The sequence below is a fragment of the Gorilla gorilla genome, chromosome 13 (assembly GCF_029281585.2).
Source record: "Gorilla gorilla gorilla isolate KB3781 chromosome 13, NHGRI_mGorGor1-v2.1_pri, whole genome shotgun sequence".
In the NCBI taxonomy this organism is placed as follows: Eukaryota; Metazoa; Chordata; class Mammalia; order Primates; family Hominidae; genus Gorilla; species Gorilla gorilla.
Window position 1 is genome coordinate 90,631,628 of NC_073237.2, and position 17,114 is coordinate 90,648,741.

At 40.7% G+C, this 17,114-nt stretch overlaps 1 long non-coding RNA gene and 1 other non-coding gene across 2 annotated transcripts in view; one reads left to right on the forward strand and one right to left on the reverse strand.

Annotated features, from left to right (window-relative positions):
* Positions 1-4,118: 4,118 nt before the first annotated feature.
* Positions 4,119-4,228, forward strand: MIRLET7F (microRNA let-7f). The gene has a single exon (NR_106286.1). It is a non-coding gene; the product is annotated as a microRNA let-7f (primary transcript).
* A 126-nt stretch (positions 4,229-4,354) lies between these two features.
* LOC134756887 (uncharacterized) overlaps positions 4,355-17,114 on the reverse strand; it is an 83,017-nt gene continuing 70,257 nt past the window's right edge. The window contains exon 4 of the long non-coding RNA XR_010130289.1: positions 4,355-5,516. This is a non-coding gene — a long non-coding RNA (uncharacterized lncRNA). The remainder of the gene's footprint in view (positions 5,517-17,114) is intronic.

The window sequence follows — 17,114 nt, forward strand, 5'->3', positions numbered from 1 at the left end:
TTTCAAGTCCTAAATGTATACTAGCTATCAACTCACTCTTTCCCAGTACGCAAGCATTACGTAGTTGTGATTAGTTAGTTAGGGCTTTTAATTAACTTCCAAATGAATATTTCCATGGGTTCTTGTAATCCATAAATTCATGGATTATGTTCAGTGTTTATGAGAGCTGGCCCTAACTGAACATTGCTCGGTTGTTTGGTTTTAGTTTCCACCATTTGCTGTAATCAGTGTTTTCTAAACTGCAGGCTGGGAACCATTAGATTATAAAATCAGTTCATGTATATAATAAAATAACATAGTAGAGTAAGTATTGGTTTGTGAACAATATTATTTATTGGATTACTTATATACATATACTTTTCAAAAAATTGAGGGTCATGTTAATAGCACTTGGTATGTAAATTACCAGAATGCTTTCTAGCAATATGGTATTTATTTACATAACTGGATTGAGAAAGAATAATACAAAGTAAGCATGTGACACCAAGGTTGGAAAAAATGTATTTTTGAATGTTTGGTGAGGATTCAAACATGTTTTAAATGAGAAAATCGGTAGGAGGTTGAGGATTGTAGTAGAAGTACCAGATGCTTTTTCTTTTAGCTGTTTTTTTTTTCGTTGCTGTTGTTTGGTTGGTTTTGGTTTTGGTTTTTTTTTTGGCTGTTATTGTTTTAAAAGTAAGGACTAGGCCGGGTGCAGTGGCTCACGCCTGTAATCCCAGCACTTTGGGAGGCGAAGGCAGGCAGGCAGATCACCTGAGGTCAGGGGTTCGAGACCAGCCTGGCCAACATGGTGAAACCCCATCTTTACTAAAAATACAAAAATGAGCTGGGCGTGATGGTGCATGCCTATAATCCCAGCTACTTGGGGGGGCTGAGGCAGGAAAATCGCTTGAACCCAGGAGGCGGACGTTTCAGGAGCCAAGATCATACTGTTGCACTCCAGCCTGGGTGACAGAGCAAGACCTCGTCTCAAAAAAATAAAAAATAAAAGTAAGGACAGTGCTGATTCATGGGAAATATTTTGGCTTATAAAGGGCCTGACGTTAGGGACAAGTGTGTCTGTGAGTTCCTACTTTGCATAACCTGGCCTTGTAGAATTGAAATAGTCTCAAATGTAGTATAGTTTAGTGATGCAGTACTGTCTCTAATTTGGGGCAAGTTATTAAGCTTCTTACCACCAGTTTTCATCTAGAGATGATGAAGTAGTGGGACCTTACATATTTTGGATATATGGTATTAATAAATCTTTCCCTTTTTCTTACAGACGTGTTGATACTGCAGCTAGGAAAGCTGAGGGTCTTCGGCTAAATTTCTTTTGCAAGATTTCAGTGGCAGAGAATTAGTAGTAGGGCCAGGATTTGAACCCTGGTTTTTATTGACTCCAAATGAGTAATGCTGTGAACATTCAAGTACACGTTTTTTCAGTTCTCTTGCCCTTTTTTTTTTTTGCGGGGAGGGGCAGGGTCTCACTCTCTTGCTCTGACTGGAGTGTAGTGGTGTGATCATAGCTTACTGTAACCTTTAACTCCTAGGCTCAAGCAATCTTCCTGCCTCAACCTCCTGAGTAACTCAGCTGGGACCATAAGCCTGCACCACCACACCCAGCCATGTTCAGTCCTCTAGAGTATATACCTAGAAATGGAATTGCTGGGTCATATGGTGAACTGTTTTTTACTCATCGCTAACCAGTTCTGACACCAACAATCAATTCTTCAACTCGACACCAACAGAGTGTCCTACAATTAAATTTAATTCTGAAACTACCTGAAGTTAGTACAAACTTCACAGGTTGAGGGCTCAAACACGTAAGACTGCCCCCGCTTCAGATGCTAGTTTTAAGTCCTAGGTTTCTACCTGAATTTTTAACCAACCAGCTATAAATTAGGGGGTTTCACAACCTCTTCCACTGGGTCTGTAATTTGCTAGGATGGCTTACAGAACACAGGAAGACACTCATTATCACTGGTTTATTATAAAGGATTTAAATGAATAGCCAGATGAAGAGGTCCTTAAGCTGAAGTCAGGGAGGGTTCCTAGCACAGGAGCTTCTGTATCTATGGAGTTAGGGTTACACCAACCTCCTGGCATGAAGATGTGTTTTTCAACTCAGAGCTGTCCAAACCCTGACACTTAAGGGGTTTTTATGGAGGTTTCATACTTAGGCATGATTGATTACATTATTGGCCTTTGATGATTGGCTTACTCTCTGTCCTCTCTGCTTTACCTGGAGGTTAAGGGGTGAGGCTGAAAGTTCCACCCCTCTAATCACACCTTGGTCTTTCTGGTGACTATCCCCCTCCTGAAACTACAGGAGCCACCAATCGACTCAGTAGCATTAAACAGACATTCATCACTTAGGAAATTCTGAGGGTTTTACGAGCTGTATGCCAGCCAGGATCTTCAAATGGAGACAGACAAAATACGTATTTCTGATTCCACTTAACAACAACTGTTTGACTTGTCTACAAGTTTTGTTCTCCAAAGCAGCTACACCATTTCACATTCCCACCAGCAATCTAAGGGTTCCAATTTTCTCCGCATCCTTGTCAACACTTTTATTAATCTTATTAGCCATCCTAATGAATAATGTATCTTTTCATGTGCCTGTTGGCCATTTGTGCTTATGAGTCATATCTTTGGTGAAATATCTATTAAAATATTTTGTTCACCATTAAATTAGGTTGTTTTAAGTTACTTTAATATATGTTTTGCACACCAATTTACAAAAAATGCAAATCCATTTTTTTTTGCATGTGGCTATACAGCCGTCTCAGCATTATTTGTTGAAAAAACGATTCCCAGTTGAATTGTCTTGGCATGGTTGAAAATCAGTTGACCCATGTATGGGTTTATTTCTAGACTTTAAATTCTATTATATTGAGCCGTATTTTTTTATTACATTTTGTAATTTTAAAAATTAGTGCTTTTGGTTACTAAATCACTACAAAATAAATTTAGTCCCTATCTTAAAAGATAATCTTTGTAGTAGCTACCTCCTAAATATGAAGCCTGTAAATTAAAGAGTAATAATACAGTTTAGATTACTTGGTGTTATTAAAGATTTTGGACTCTGCCTTCAATCCACATATTACCTTCCTAGCTAAAGGAAAGTATCCTGACCCTGAATCAGATCCAGGTGATTATCTTTGATTTAGTCCTAATAAGACCACTTAGTGTTTGCTCGCATGGGATAAATGAGTAGGTTCCTTTAAAAATTAGTTTCTATTTGTGTGTGTTTTTTATATTATCTCGTTGTATGTTAGTGCATTTGGATTATGCATGATGTACAGGACTTTTGGGTTTTGAAGTCATTGGATTTTTAATTAGAGGCTGTCGTGTTTTTCTGTAATGATTTTTTGTTGTTTCTTGAAGGATAAGTTATTTCATGCGTTTTTATTTGTAGGAACTATAAGAAAACCAGCAGTTAATAATAGTAAAAGGTGGTGGTAAGAGGGTGATTTCTGAATCTTGTAAATACATGGTTTTAGGAGCGGATTCAGATAACCAAGCATTTAAAATACTATTAATGAAATACAGGAAATGAAACCACAGCATAGATTATGCATGTAGCCAAAATGTTCAGTTAAACTTCATTTTCAACGTAAGTGAATGAAAATGGTCTAATACTATTTTTCTTGTCACTCACACAGGAAACCAGGATTACCGAGGAGGAAAAAAAGCCTTCCTGTGGTGCTCAACTGTGATTCCTTTTCATCATTCACCCTGGATGTTCTCTTCACTGTGGGATGAGGTAGTAGGTTGTATAGTTTTAGGGTCACACCCACCACTGGGAGATAACTATACAATCTACTGTCTTTCCTAACGTGATAGAAAAGTCTGCATCCAGGCGGTCTGATAGAAAGTCAGTTAACTAATTGTACAATATTTAAGATTAACTTGTCTTAAAGAGATGTAGTGCAGCATTTGTTTATGGCCTGGAAATAAATTAATTTAGAGATAAAGTCTGTAGCAAGTACACTGGATGGGGGTGGGGAAACCTTTTGCTTCTTGTCTTATTTCTCTGTGTCAGAATAAATGTGTTTTTTTATTTTGATTTATGCTGATAATTTTATGTTGAAATTTTCTTTTGAAAGAGATTGTACTTTCCATTCCAGAAGAAAACATTGCTCTATCAGAGTGAGGTAGTAGATTGTATAGTTGTGGGGTAGTGATTTTACCCTGTTCAGGAGATAACTATACAATCTATTGCCTTCCCTGAGGAGTAGACTTGCTGCATTATTTTGTTTTTATTTAGATGATATTAAAACTCAGAAGAATTAATTTTGACATTTTGTATTTACAGTTTATCAGTTAATTTTCTCTGTTCAAGTGGTACAGTAGGCACAGATTAACATTTAAATTTTTCACATATGGTATATTTCAGAAATTTGAAGTTAAGCAAAAATCTTAATGAGTAGAGAAAGTAAGTAGCCTTCAGGAAATCTTCATAGAGGACCAGGCCCTTTTGGAATTGTGAATAGGTTTATTGCCTTACATCCTGGTACACATGTCCAAGGTGAGGTCCTGGGTGGTAAAGGTAAATACAAATTGGAAGGGCACTGTGTGAGCCAAAATGAGTCAGATTAGTCATGATTCATTTCCAGTTTGGGTTTTGGGTGGTCTTGGAGAATGTTGTAAGCACTGCTTCATTGATAGGTTGATTGAGCCAGACTTTACTCAGCAGCCTGGAAAAGGAGAGATGGGCTCTGGGTTCTACCTTTGCTCACTGTTAAGTTGCTAAGATTTCAGCTTTGCCCTCAAACCCTGAAGTAGTCCTTCATTCACACAGTGGGATCACTCGAAAATGTCAGATGGGGAAGTCCATAGGTTGTTACTTTAAAGAAAATAGAAAAAATGCTGGAAAAGGTTTCTTCAATTTTAATACCCATGAAGGCCCATGTTTTAGCTTTCCTCCGATGGGCGAACCATACACTAACTTGGGCCTTTAATCAACAAGCAAGGCTAAAAGCTCTCTAAGTGCTTGCTGTTTAAACTATTTTGTGTTGGAAGAAGAGTTGGAAAAGAGGCAGTGTGGAGGTGAGGGAGAAGTTCCCTCCCTCCAATCATTTCCAATAAATGGAAATTTAAGGAGAAATTTGTGTTTATCCTTAATATCTAAGATAATCACTGTGCAGTGCCATTCGTACTTTTCATGAGAGTAGAAACATCAAACTTCCTTGGATGGGCCCAACCCAGGTGACTTAACTCTGGACCAAATGTATGCTTTTTGTTTTATCCACTGTGGAGAGCTGCATAGATAATTGGTCTTTGTTCTAAACTGCACATAAAAACATGGGAGAAAATGACATTTGTTGCCTTTTGATGTGCCAAAGAAGAGTGGGAATGTTCTAAGAATTCTCTTTGGCTTAATCTTTGTTGAATTGAAAATATGTATAACTCTTCTGCTGAAAGTGTAGCAAGTACAGTCATGAAATTTTGTGGTCTTCCTGACATGTTCTTCCAGCATAACGTTGCCACCTTCAGTTGGAAACATATCCTCATCTAATAATTAAGCCCTGGAGAAAAATTAATTTATATATTTTATTAATTACATAAGGACATTGTTATTAGCTAAGCAGAGTAAGTAAATCGAAATAAAACTTTAAAAATGCCTTTATGGAGAGAATGACTATCTCTGAAAGCTTGTTTTTAATGATGATAAAATTCATGATCAGCATTTGTTTCTGTTTACTTTAATTCAGGGGTCAAAAACTGAAATACCATCAGAGGCCCAGGAGGGGCTAGCTGTAACTGGCAAATATAGTAAATTAATTTGCTCTGGTTGATAGGTAGCAAGCAGGGTTTATATACATTGTCACCTACTTTTCCAGTTAACAGAAGAGAGTGGAGATTTTATGAAATTTGATATTTAAATGTTGGTAACTGGGTTGGGCACCATGGCTCACACCTCTAATCCCAGCACTTCGGGAGGCTGAGGTGGGTGGAGCACCTGAGGTCAGAAGTTAAAGACCATCCTGACCAGCCTGGTGAAACACAGTCTCTAATAAAGATACAAAAATTAGGCCGGGCGTGGTGGCTCATGCCTGTAATCCCAGCACTTTGGGGAGGCCAAGGTGGGCGGATCACCTGAGTCAGGAGTTCGAGACCAGCCTGCCTAACATGGTGAAAACCTGTTTCTACTAAAAATACAAAAAAGTAGCTGGGCGTGGTGGTGGGCGCCTGTAATCCCAGCTACTCTGGGGGCTGAGGCAGGAGAATCACTTGAACCCAGGAGGCGGAGGTTGCAGTGAGCCGAGATCACACCACTGTACTCCAGCCTGGGTGACAGAGCGAGACTCTGTCCAAAAAAAAAATTGGTAATTAAATGTTAAAAGTCAGCGACTCCAGTAATACGTGGTGGGCTGAGTATTAGACTACTGGCTTACATCCTCTGATGTCATTACTTTCTTGTTCGTTTGTGACTTGAGGTTGGATTTTAAGCACATGTATTTGTGGCTTTTTACCAAGGTCATATGGCCAGATAACTTTTCAAAAGCATTAGTTAAAGAATTCTGATTAGATTGAATTTGAAACAAAACTCAAAGAACATGACCTAATTTAACAGGTTAATTTGAAGTGCATCTGCCAAGTAGAAGACCAGCAAGAAAAAAAAAAATGGGTTCCTAGGAAGAGGTAGTAGGTTGCATAGTTTTAGGGCAGGGATTTTGCCCACAAGGAGGTAACTATACGACCTGCTGCCTTTCTTAGGGCCTTATTATTCACCGATAACCTGTTTCCTTGCTACTTTGCTTTGGTGTAAGCAGAGTTCTTTCTGTAGGTTTTTTCAAATGAAAACATTGCAAGAATATCAAAGAGAGCAGTGTTTGCGTTAGTGATTATAAACTGCAGCATGGTGCTGACATTGATAACTGAGAGTCAACTAATGAGAATTTGAGACTTCTGAAGTACACTTAGTTGCTAGTGTCTCTCCCTTTTGGTGTCACTGGAAAGTTTAGAAAGCATGGTTTTGTTTTTGCTCAGGTTTCTCTTTCTGTGATGCAGAGACTCTCAGCTGTTCCTCCTCCATGTCTACATTATGTCTGAAGGAAAGAATTTAACAAAACTTGAAATATTGCTGTTTTTCTACAATGTTTGTAAATATTTATCTTGCCGCTTTTCTAGGTTTGTCTTCTGGATTTAAAATTTGGGGCGGCTGGGGTGGAATTGCATGGTTTGGGAATGGGTAATTGAGCTGCTGCTCATTATGGTATGTAACAGTGATTTGTCTGTTTAATATGTACAAGAACTGGAAGGTCAATAAAATGAAAGTGGTTGTCTTGACTGGGTAATGGTGTTACATGTTTTGTTAAAAGTTATACATCTTTTGAATAAAAACACTGCATACTTCAAAACTTGTGCTTTTTAAGTCATCCTTAACCCTTATCCCCATCCTTGCAGTATTAGATGCATTTTTCATTTGTAATTATGATTTGTTCTTAGTTTCATTTTTCATTAGCAATAATTTGGTGATTGGATGGTCATTTACAGATGTTTTAATAAAGCTAACACGAGCAATTTCCAGCTCTTCCATTTTTGTAAACACTTGTGCGACTTTGTACAATTAACTGCTCAGGATCACCCTCCTTTTTGTTTTGTTTTTGAGATGGTCTCATTCCGTCACCCATGCTGGAGTGTAGTGAAATGATCACAGCTCACTGCAGCCTTGACCTCCCGGACTCAAGCTTCCTAGTAACTGGGACTACAGGTGCACACAACCATGCCTGGCTAATTTTATTTTTGTAGAGACGGTTTCACCATATTGCCCAGACTGGTCTTGAACTCCTGATTATCCTCTGGCCTTTACCTCCCAAAGTGCTGGCCAGGACAGCCTCCTTTCTTTACTTGAGTAATCATTGTTTGAGTTTGCTCAAGCAGACACTACCTTGTAAAAACTCTTATCTCTCATTTCACTAGTCTAGTCTGAGCATTTATCATTCTAGGAATGAGACTGGAATTTGTGCATTAGCATTCCATCTTTTTCCAACTACTATGAACAGTAGTATTTTATTTTATTTTTTGAGACAAAATCTCACTCTGTTTCCCAGGCTAGAGTGCAGTGGTGTGATCTCAACTCAATGCTGCAACCTCCACCTCCTGGGTAGAGTAGACAGGATTTAGGTAATTTTTTGTATTTTTATTAGAGACAGGGTTTCACTATGTTGGCCAGGCTGGTCTTGAACTCCTGGCCTCAAGTGATCCACTGGCCGTGGCCTTCCAAAGTGCTGGGATTACAGGTGGGAACCACCGTTGCCTGATCATGAGCAATAATACATTTAAAAGTCTCCAGGGGTGAGAAGGTTGAAAGGAAATTCAGTGGAGTTTCCCATCCTGCCCCACTGCTGCCCAGCCCCTTGCTCCAGTGGAAGGAAGGAATCGTGTTCTAGGGATGTTCTCATACTTGGGGCTTTAAATTTCCTTTATGAATTGAGATGGTTGGGTATGTTTTCTAAGGTACCTTACATGGTACAGCTCTTTAAAGTTGAAGATTTAAGTTGTGGCAAAATTGCATCAATTTCAAGTGCACTGATTTAGGCGAAGATGCGTAGGAAAAGAGCAAGGAAATGAGGTGTGATAGGATTGGGGTAATTTCAAAATCAGTATTTCTGCCTGGCCTAGTGGTTCACGCCTGTAATCACAGCACTTTGGGAGGCCAAGGCAGGCAGATCCCCTGAGGTCAAGAGTTCGAGACCAGCCTGGCCAACATGATGAAACCCCATCTTACTAAAAATAAAAAGTAGCTGGCATGGTGGTGGGCTACTTGTGAGGCTGATGTAGGAGAACCGCTTGAACCAGGGAGGTGGAGGTTGCAGTGACCAGAGATTGCGCTATTGCACTCCAGCTTGGACGACAGAGCAAGACCGTCTTAAAAAAAGTGTTTCTAGTTTCACTTAAAGTATTCTAAATTTGTGTCTAACCATTTTTACTGAAGTACTTGAGTCACATCAGCTAGCCTTTTTCCTACTGCATTGAAGTAATTTTCTAGGTTCCTTGCTCTCCCCCCATTTTATTTCCTACTTTGCTTTCTGTTGTTGGGGTCCTATGGGGAGGGCTGGGAAAGGAGGTGGGCCCTCTTAGGACTGGTCATCAATCTTTGTTCTGAGCAATGTTTTGTTTGCTGGTTGAATGGCTGACCTGAAGGAAGCATCAGACTCCTTGGGATTCTGAAATCCTACGTCTTGATAGAAACCCATAACTTATTTTAGTTTGACTTAAAAACGATCCATAAGTAAGCATGCAGGGTTGGTGTAACTGCATTGAACTGGTAACATCAGAAACACGGGTAGAAATGAGGTACCCCAGTGATACGGAAGCTTCGTGACCAATGTCCTGGATTGTTTCTAGCTTTTCTTCCAGCCCTAACACATGGTTTCCATTCTCAAGGTTACCTCTGTAACAACTGACTGCTATAACTGGCCACATCGTTTTTCCATTCATGAAGATGGAAAAAGGAAAAGGCAGAAGGGACACTTTCATGGTTGAATTCATTTAGTTTTCTCAAGAAATGCCACCTAGTGACTCCTTTACGTGTAATCCCTTGGAACTATCACAGACTAGACCAAGGAATCCTGGAAAGTGGTCCTGGCAGGACTGATTGCCAGGCTGAATACAATCAGGGTCCCACTAGTAAGGAGGGGAGAAAGGAAATAACACAGATAGTTATCTGCAGTAATCGGCATTAGGAAAAAAAAACTTGGCAAAGACTGACAAGCTCTGTTCCACTCCTGCCATTTAAAGAAACACACGCATAAAAACACCAAGTGGCCTCAGGCAGCACTCCTCCTGACCCTGGGCTTCAGAAATTTTTACTGGGAGTCTGATGAGGCTCAGCCAGAGTTGTGTGGGACTGTTCTCAATTGCAAGCAGAGGAGCAGAGAAAGCTGGTTAGTTGCGGAGGCTTCCCACATTACTTGGACCCTACAATATATATGACTTCTATCACAGGGCATGGTACAGAACTGGAACAATAAAGCATTTTTTAAAGTAATAGTTAATTTCTTGAGCAATTTTAGTTTCACAGCAAAATTGAACAGAAAGTATAGAGTTCACATATACTTCCCTGTTTATTACGCACACACTGCCTTCCTCACTATTGAAGTCCTGACCATAATGGTACATTTTCATAAAGCAGTTTGTTTTTCCCTTTTCTTTGAAGTTGTTCCATCATGAGAATTAGGCTAAAAGTCTTAGCTTACTGCCCCATGGAAGGAAGGACAAATAACTCGGCAATGACCAAGCAATGTATTTTTAGCTTTGAGGCCAAAATTGGCTGAAAATGACAGAAGCAGTTACTTCAGAGAAAATGATTTTTTGTAGTTCTGCATAAATTTGAAGAGGTAAACCTGGAGAGCTGAGAACAATGAGTTATATGCAGTGGACTAGAGGAAGATGCATATTCAACCATGTCTTTTTTTCCATCCAAGAAGAGTTACTAGCAAGCAGTAAGATGAGAGGAAATGAAACCAGTCAGACTGCTGAGTGCTGGAGAAGTGGTCCCTGTGCACACTCCGGCATGGGCATGGTAGGACTACCTGTATGGATTAAGGGGAGTCCAGGGTCAGGGGATGGTTGATCTGCATTTTTTCCCCAGGGCATAACCTGAGACCACAAAGCTTCTAGGGAAGGGTTGTGTACATCATGGCCCCACAGCAGTAAGAGGCTTGAAGAATGCTCTGGCTAAAGACACGGAGGTGCTGTGGCAGGCACTGTTACTTGCCTACCCAAATATCCCCTTGCTGGGAGAACCTTGATTTTGTTGAGGTATGGATCTCAGGAAAGTTACCCTAGTTTTTTGTCTAGGGGTAGGCATGTGACCAGATTTGATCAGTGAGATGTAAAGAGCAGTGGTAGGGAGAGGGTTTCTTTCTTTTCTTCTCCCTCCCCCCACCCACCCCAGAGTCTTGCTTTGTCACCCAGGCTGAAGTGCAGGGGCGTGGTCATGGCTCACTGCTGCCTTGACCTCCCCAACTCAAACGATCCTCCTACCTCAGCTTCCCACATAACTTGGACTTTAGGCGCACACCGCCATGCCCGGCTAATTTTTTTCTATTTTAGAGACGGAGTCTTGCTATGTTGCCCAGGCTGGTCTTGAACTCCGGGGCTCAGACAGTCCTCCCACCTTGGGCTCCCAGAGTGCTGGGATTACTGCTGTGAGCCACTGCACCCGCCTGCATCATGCTTAGGTTTGAATGTGGTTGTGTGATGATCAGAGCTGCTGCAGCCATCTTGTGACCACAAAGGGTAGGTTAGGTCAATAATACCAACCAAGAGTTCTGACATTATTGAGCTGTTGAGTCAATGCCAGCATCTGCTCTCCTCCACACTTTGTATTATATGAGAAAAATGAACTACCTTATAGTGAATGGGGGTTATGAGACTTGCAGGGAAAAGCTCTCCTCACAGGATCCCACATAGGGAAGTCCAGGGAAAGCCCCTAAATGTGAGGGAAGAGGAAAGGTGCTAAGGGGCCATCAGGAAGAAGCCTATGGCTTAGATAAGGATGGTAGACAATGGATCTCTGACATCTGTAGCAGGACCCTGAACGTGAGCATGAACATGAAGTGGTAAGAGGCTGATGGCAAGACCACATTTCTGAAACTGGGATCTTACAAGTGGCAGGCAGCAAGGACCAAGCTCAAGATAGTATGGACCAAACAGTAAGGACACCCCTTCTTAGTGCTGACATGAGTTAAGCCCTTTGGAAATTTAGATCCTCTTGAATTTGATAAACTAACTCTCCTAAAAACTGCTTTAAATCAAGACAGTTCTCTTAAATGGATGAAATTTCAGTGTTCTGCCATTAGTAGACATGGGGGCTCAAGATACTCGGCAACAAAAATTTTTGTTACATTTTTGCTCTCTTGAATGGCAACTGCAAACTTTGAACCTCTGCAGTTACCCTAATGCAGAACTTATTATTTATAGACTTTTTTTGATGATTTACAATGAAATACTGATATAGAAACAGATGTTTAAAAGAAAACTGTATAGCTTATCTCACTTAAGTAACATAGCCTAAGTTTCTTAAACCCAAGATCTCATTTTAGCTACCTAGGTATATTGTCCAGAGTATGGAATATGAGCACATTTCACATGACAGGCTCTCAAATCCAAGTGTGTGTGCGTGTATGTGTCTGTGTTGTGTGTGTGTGTGTGTAGTCCTTGCTTTGCCTGGCATCTTGTTACAGTAATTCATGCACATAAGAACCATGTCCTTGCTTTGCCTTGCCTGGTAGAGAACTATGCAAAGCAAGAACAAGGCTCCAGTATGAACAAGTTTGCATTAGCATGGTATCATGAAATGTAAGAACTCCCTGTGTATGCTGTATGTACCCTTTCCTTCTTAAAATATGCCCAGCACCCTTCTATGTCTTTGTCTTCTCATTAGTCTTGGAAATACTGGTCATAGGTCCTCATGGGGAACTAACTTCTCTAAGCTTTCAGGTTGTATCATCCAGCCCATTGGCAGCTACTTAGGAAGCTTTTTATACTATACCCTGAAGTGTGGTGTTTTAACTAGGTCTGAAAGCAGAGGAGTGACCCAGTAGAGGGTCACTGACCAAAATGAGAAATGAGGTGGTTGAGAAAATCTGAAAAGATGCACAAGGTTTCAGGTATAATACATTTGTCTAATATCTCCCAAGATTGCAAATAAGTTTCCCTAAGTAGTCTTATGATTATTTTATTATCTTGGGCACTTCAGTATAGGGGAAAGAAGGGCAGAGTATGGTGAATGGCAGAGCAGAAGATGCCTAAATAGTTGGGAAAAATAATCCTGTGACTGGAAAACTGCATTAAAAAAATAATATCTGGCCGGGCGCAGTGGCTCACGCCTGTAATCCCAGCACTTTGGGAGGCTGAGGCAGGCGGATCACGAAGTCAGGAGATCAAGACCATCCTGGCTAACACGGTGAAACCCCATCTCTACTAAAAATACAAAACAAATTAGCCAGGCATGGTGATGGGTGCCTGTGGTCCCAGCTACTCGGGAGGCTAAGGCAGGAGAATGGCGTGAACCCGGGAGGCGGAGCTTGCAGTAAGCCGAGATCATGCCACTGCACTCCAGCCTGGGTGACAGAGTGAGACTCCATCTCAAAAAAAAAAAAATAATAATAATAATAATAATAATAATAATAATAATAATATCTTGTTGATACATCCTTCTTTTGTGATTGGGGGAAATGGTGACTTAATCCCTAAAAGAATCATGTAATATGTAGACCTTTGAATATGGCTTTTTTCATTTAGCATGTTTTTAAGGTTCATTCTTGGTGTGATATGTATATTTTTGAAATAGGTTCTCCCTCTGTTTTCCAGGCTGGAGTGCAGCATTGTGATCTTGACTCACTGCAGTGTCGACCTCCTGAGCTCAATTGTTTCTTTATATTTCTGAGTAGTATTTTCTTGTATAGATATCAAATCTTCTTTATCTTCTTTTTTTTTTAGACAGAGTCTCGCTCTGCACACCCAGGCTGGAGTGCAGTGGTGCTATCTCGGCTCACTGTAAGCTCTGCCTCCCGAGTTCACGCCATTCTTCTGCCTCAGCCTCCCGAGTAGCTGGGACTACAGGCGCCCACCACCACGCCCAGCTAATTTTTTGTATTTTTAGTAGAGGCAGGGTTTCACCATGTTAGCGAGGATGGTCTCGATCTCCTGACCTGGTGATCTGCCCACCTCGGCCTCCCAAAGTGCTCGGATTACAGGCGTGAGCCACCGCACCTGGCCTTTTTTTTTTTAATTTTAATTTTTTTTTTTTTATGTTTTTGAGATGGAGTCTCGCTCTGTCTCCCAGACTGGAGTGCGGTGGCGTGATTTTGGCTCACTGCAGCCTCCACTTTCCAGGTTCAAGCCATTCTCCTGCCTCAGCCTCTGGAATAGTTGGGATTACAGGCGCTTGCCACCACGCCTGGCTATTTTTATGTTTTTAGTAGAAACGGGGTTTCCACATGTTGGCCAGGCTGAGGTCAAACTCCTGACCTCAGGTGATCCACCTGCCTTGGCCTTTCAAAGTGCTGGGATTGCAGGTGTGAGCCACCACACCAGCCTTGTTTATCCTTTCACCAGTTGGTGGGTATTTGGATTCTTTTTTTCTAGCTTTGGTTCTTATGATTAATGCTGCCACACAGCATTAATGTCCACAATTATTTCTGTGGACATCTGTTTTCAATTCTCTGGGAGAAATACCTAGGAGTGGAATTGCTGAGTTGCATGGTAAATTTAACCTTCTAGGAAACTGTCAGACCGTCAAACTATTCAATTGTTTCAGCACCATTTGTTGAGAAGACTGTCTTTTTTTAGTTGAATTGGCCTGGCACCTTAATTGAAAATTCACTATATATAGGTGACCTTATTGCTTGACCTCTATTCTGTTTCATTAATCTATATATCTATCTTTATGCTAGTACCACACTGTTTTGATTACTGTGGCTTTATAAAGTTTTGAAATGAGTAGTATAAGTCCTCCAGTGTTGTTCTTTTTCAAAATTGTTTTTGCTACTCTAAGTTACATGCATTTCTATGTAAACTTTACAATCAGCCTGTAAGTTTCTTAAAAATCTTGGATTTTGACGGGGATAGCTAATTGATAACAATGCTGAGTTTTCCTGTCCACGAACCTGGAATGATCTCTCCATTTCTTTAGATCTATAATTTGAGCAGTGTTTTGGAGTTTTCAGTATATAAGTCTTACACTTCTTTTATTAAATTTATTCCTGTTACATTCTTTTTTTTTTTTTTTTTTTTTTTTTTTTGAGACGGGGTCTTGTTCTTTTGCCCAGGCTGGAGTACAGTGGCTATTCACAGGTGTGATCATAGTGTACTATAACCTCGACTCCTGTGCTCAAGTGATCCTCCTGCCCCATCCTCCACATAGCAGGGACTACAAGTGTTTGCCACTGTGCGCAGCTCTTTATTGTTTTTGATAATATTGTGAACATATTGTTTTCTTAATTTGATATTCAGATTGTTCATTGCTAAATACAGTTGACATTCATATACTGATCTGTGTCTTGTTGCCTTATTGAACTCATTTATTAGTTCTGGTAGTATTTGGGGGGATTGTTTAGGGTTTACTACTATTTGGATCATGTCATCTGTGAATAAAGACAGTTTTACTATTTCTTATCAATCTGGATGCAATTTCTCTTCCTTCTCCTTAAAAAATTGCCTTATTCCATTAGTTAGAATCTTCATTACATTATTGAATAGAAGTGGTAAGAAGAGGTATCTTACTTTGTTTTATGCTGCTATAATAAAATACCACAGACTGGCTAATTTATGAAGGACAGAAATTTGTTTCTCGCAGTATTGAAACCTGGGAAGTCCAAGATCAAAGCACCAGCATCTTGTGTGGGTCTTGCTGCATCCTCACATAGTGGAAGGTGGAAGGAGAAGAGAGAGCAAATCCACTCCCACAAACCCTTTTTATAGGGTCATTAATTCATTCATGATGGTGGAGCTCTCTCATGACTAAACACCTACTCTAGAATTGCTATTGGAATTTCTTTTTATATTTTCTATCTATGTATTGATATTCTCTATTTGTTTATATATTATATTCTTGGTTCTTTCTAGTTCTTTGTTCTTGGTTTCCTTCAGCTCTTTGAGTATATTTAGGACAGGTGATTTAAAGCCTTTTATATTAAGTCTGGGCTTCCTCAAGGATGGTTTCTATTAATTTCTTTATTCCTGTTGGCTAGCCATACTTTCCTGTTTTTTTGTATGCCATACAATTTTTTTATTAAAAATGGGATATTTGGGCTGGGTATGGTGGCTCACGCCTGTAATCCCAGCACATTGGGAGGCCAAGGCAGGCAGATCACTTGAGGTCAGGAGTTCAAGACCAGTCAGGCCAACATGGTGAAACCCGCCTCTACTAAAAACACAAAAATTAGCCAGGTGTGGTGGGGTGTGCCTGTAATCCCAGCTATATGGGAGGCTGAGGTAAAGAGAAAGTAGGCTTGAACCCGGGAGGCGGAGGTTGCAGTGAGCCAAGATCACACCATTGGACTCCAGCCTGGGCAACAGAGTGAGACTCCATCTCAAAAATATATAAATAAATAAAATAAAATAAAGTAAAGGGGGATATTTGGAATATTATAATGTGAAAAGCTGATTCTCCCACCTCCCCAGTGTTTGCTGTTGTTGATTGTAGGTGTTTGCCATCATCCATTTGTTTAGTGACTTTTCCAAATTATATTTGCAAATACTATATTCCTTGTCTTGTGTGGTCACTGAAGTCTCTTCTCTTATTTTAGCAGTCAGTTATTTCACAGAGATTTGCCTTAATGGCTGGGGCCAAAAAGAAACCAAAACCAAAAAACTCTCCTAGTCTTTGCAGATTGGATCTGAGCTGAGGGATTCCTTCAATGCTTAGCCAGGCTATCTATGACTGTGACTTAGTCTTTACCTCCTACTTGCACAGAGTCCAAAAATCAGCCAAAGGTGCAAGCCTAGGGTTCTATCATTCTTTTTTTATGAGCATGTTCCCAGCCTCATGCATGCATATTGCACTCTGGGTTCTCCGGTATACGCAGTAGCCCTTCAAAACCATTAATTCCCAAGAAACTTCTGCCTCAGCTTTCTTCTTTCCAGATGTTTGATTCTGTATACCACCCACCAGCTCCTGCCCCATCCACCACACCTTGATCCAGACAGCTATGTGTAGTATATGTCTGAATGCTTTTGACAGATGTCACCTGGAAAGCCACTCTAGCCTGAAGGGGTTGTAAAAGAGCTTATCCTATGCACCAGTCCCTTAGGGAATTGTCAGGTCAAAACTCAGAGCCAGGCCGGGCGCGGTGGCTCACGCCTGTATTCCCAGCACTTTGGGAGGCCGAGGTGGGCGGATCACGAGGTCAGGAGATCGAGACCATCCTGGCTAACACGGTGAAAACCAATCTCTACTAAAAATACAAAAAAATTAGCCAGGTGTGGTGGCGGGTGCCTGTAGTCCCAGCTACTTGGGAGGCTAAAGCAGGAGAATGGCATGAACCCAGGAGGTGGAGATTGCAGTGAGCTGAGATGGCACCACTGCACTCCAGCCTGGGCGACAGAGCAAGATACTGTCTCAATAAATAAATAAATAAAAAACTCAGAGCCATAATTTTTGGGAAACA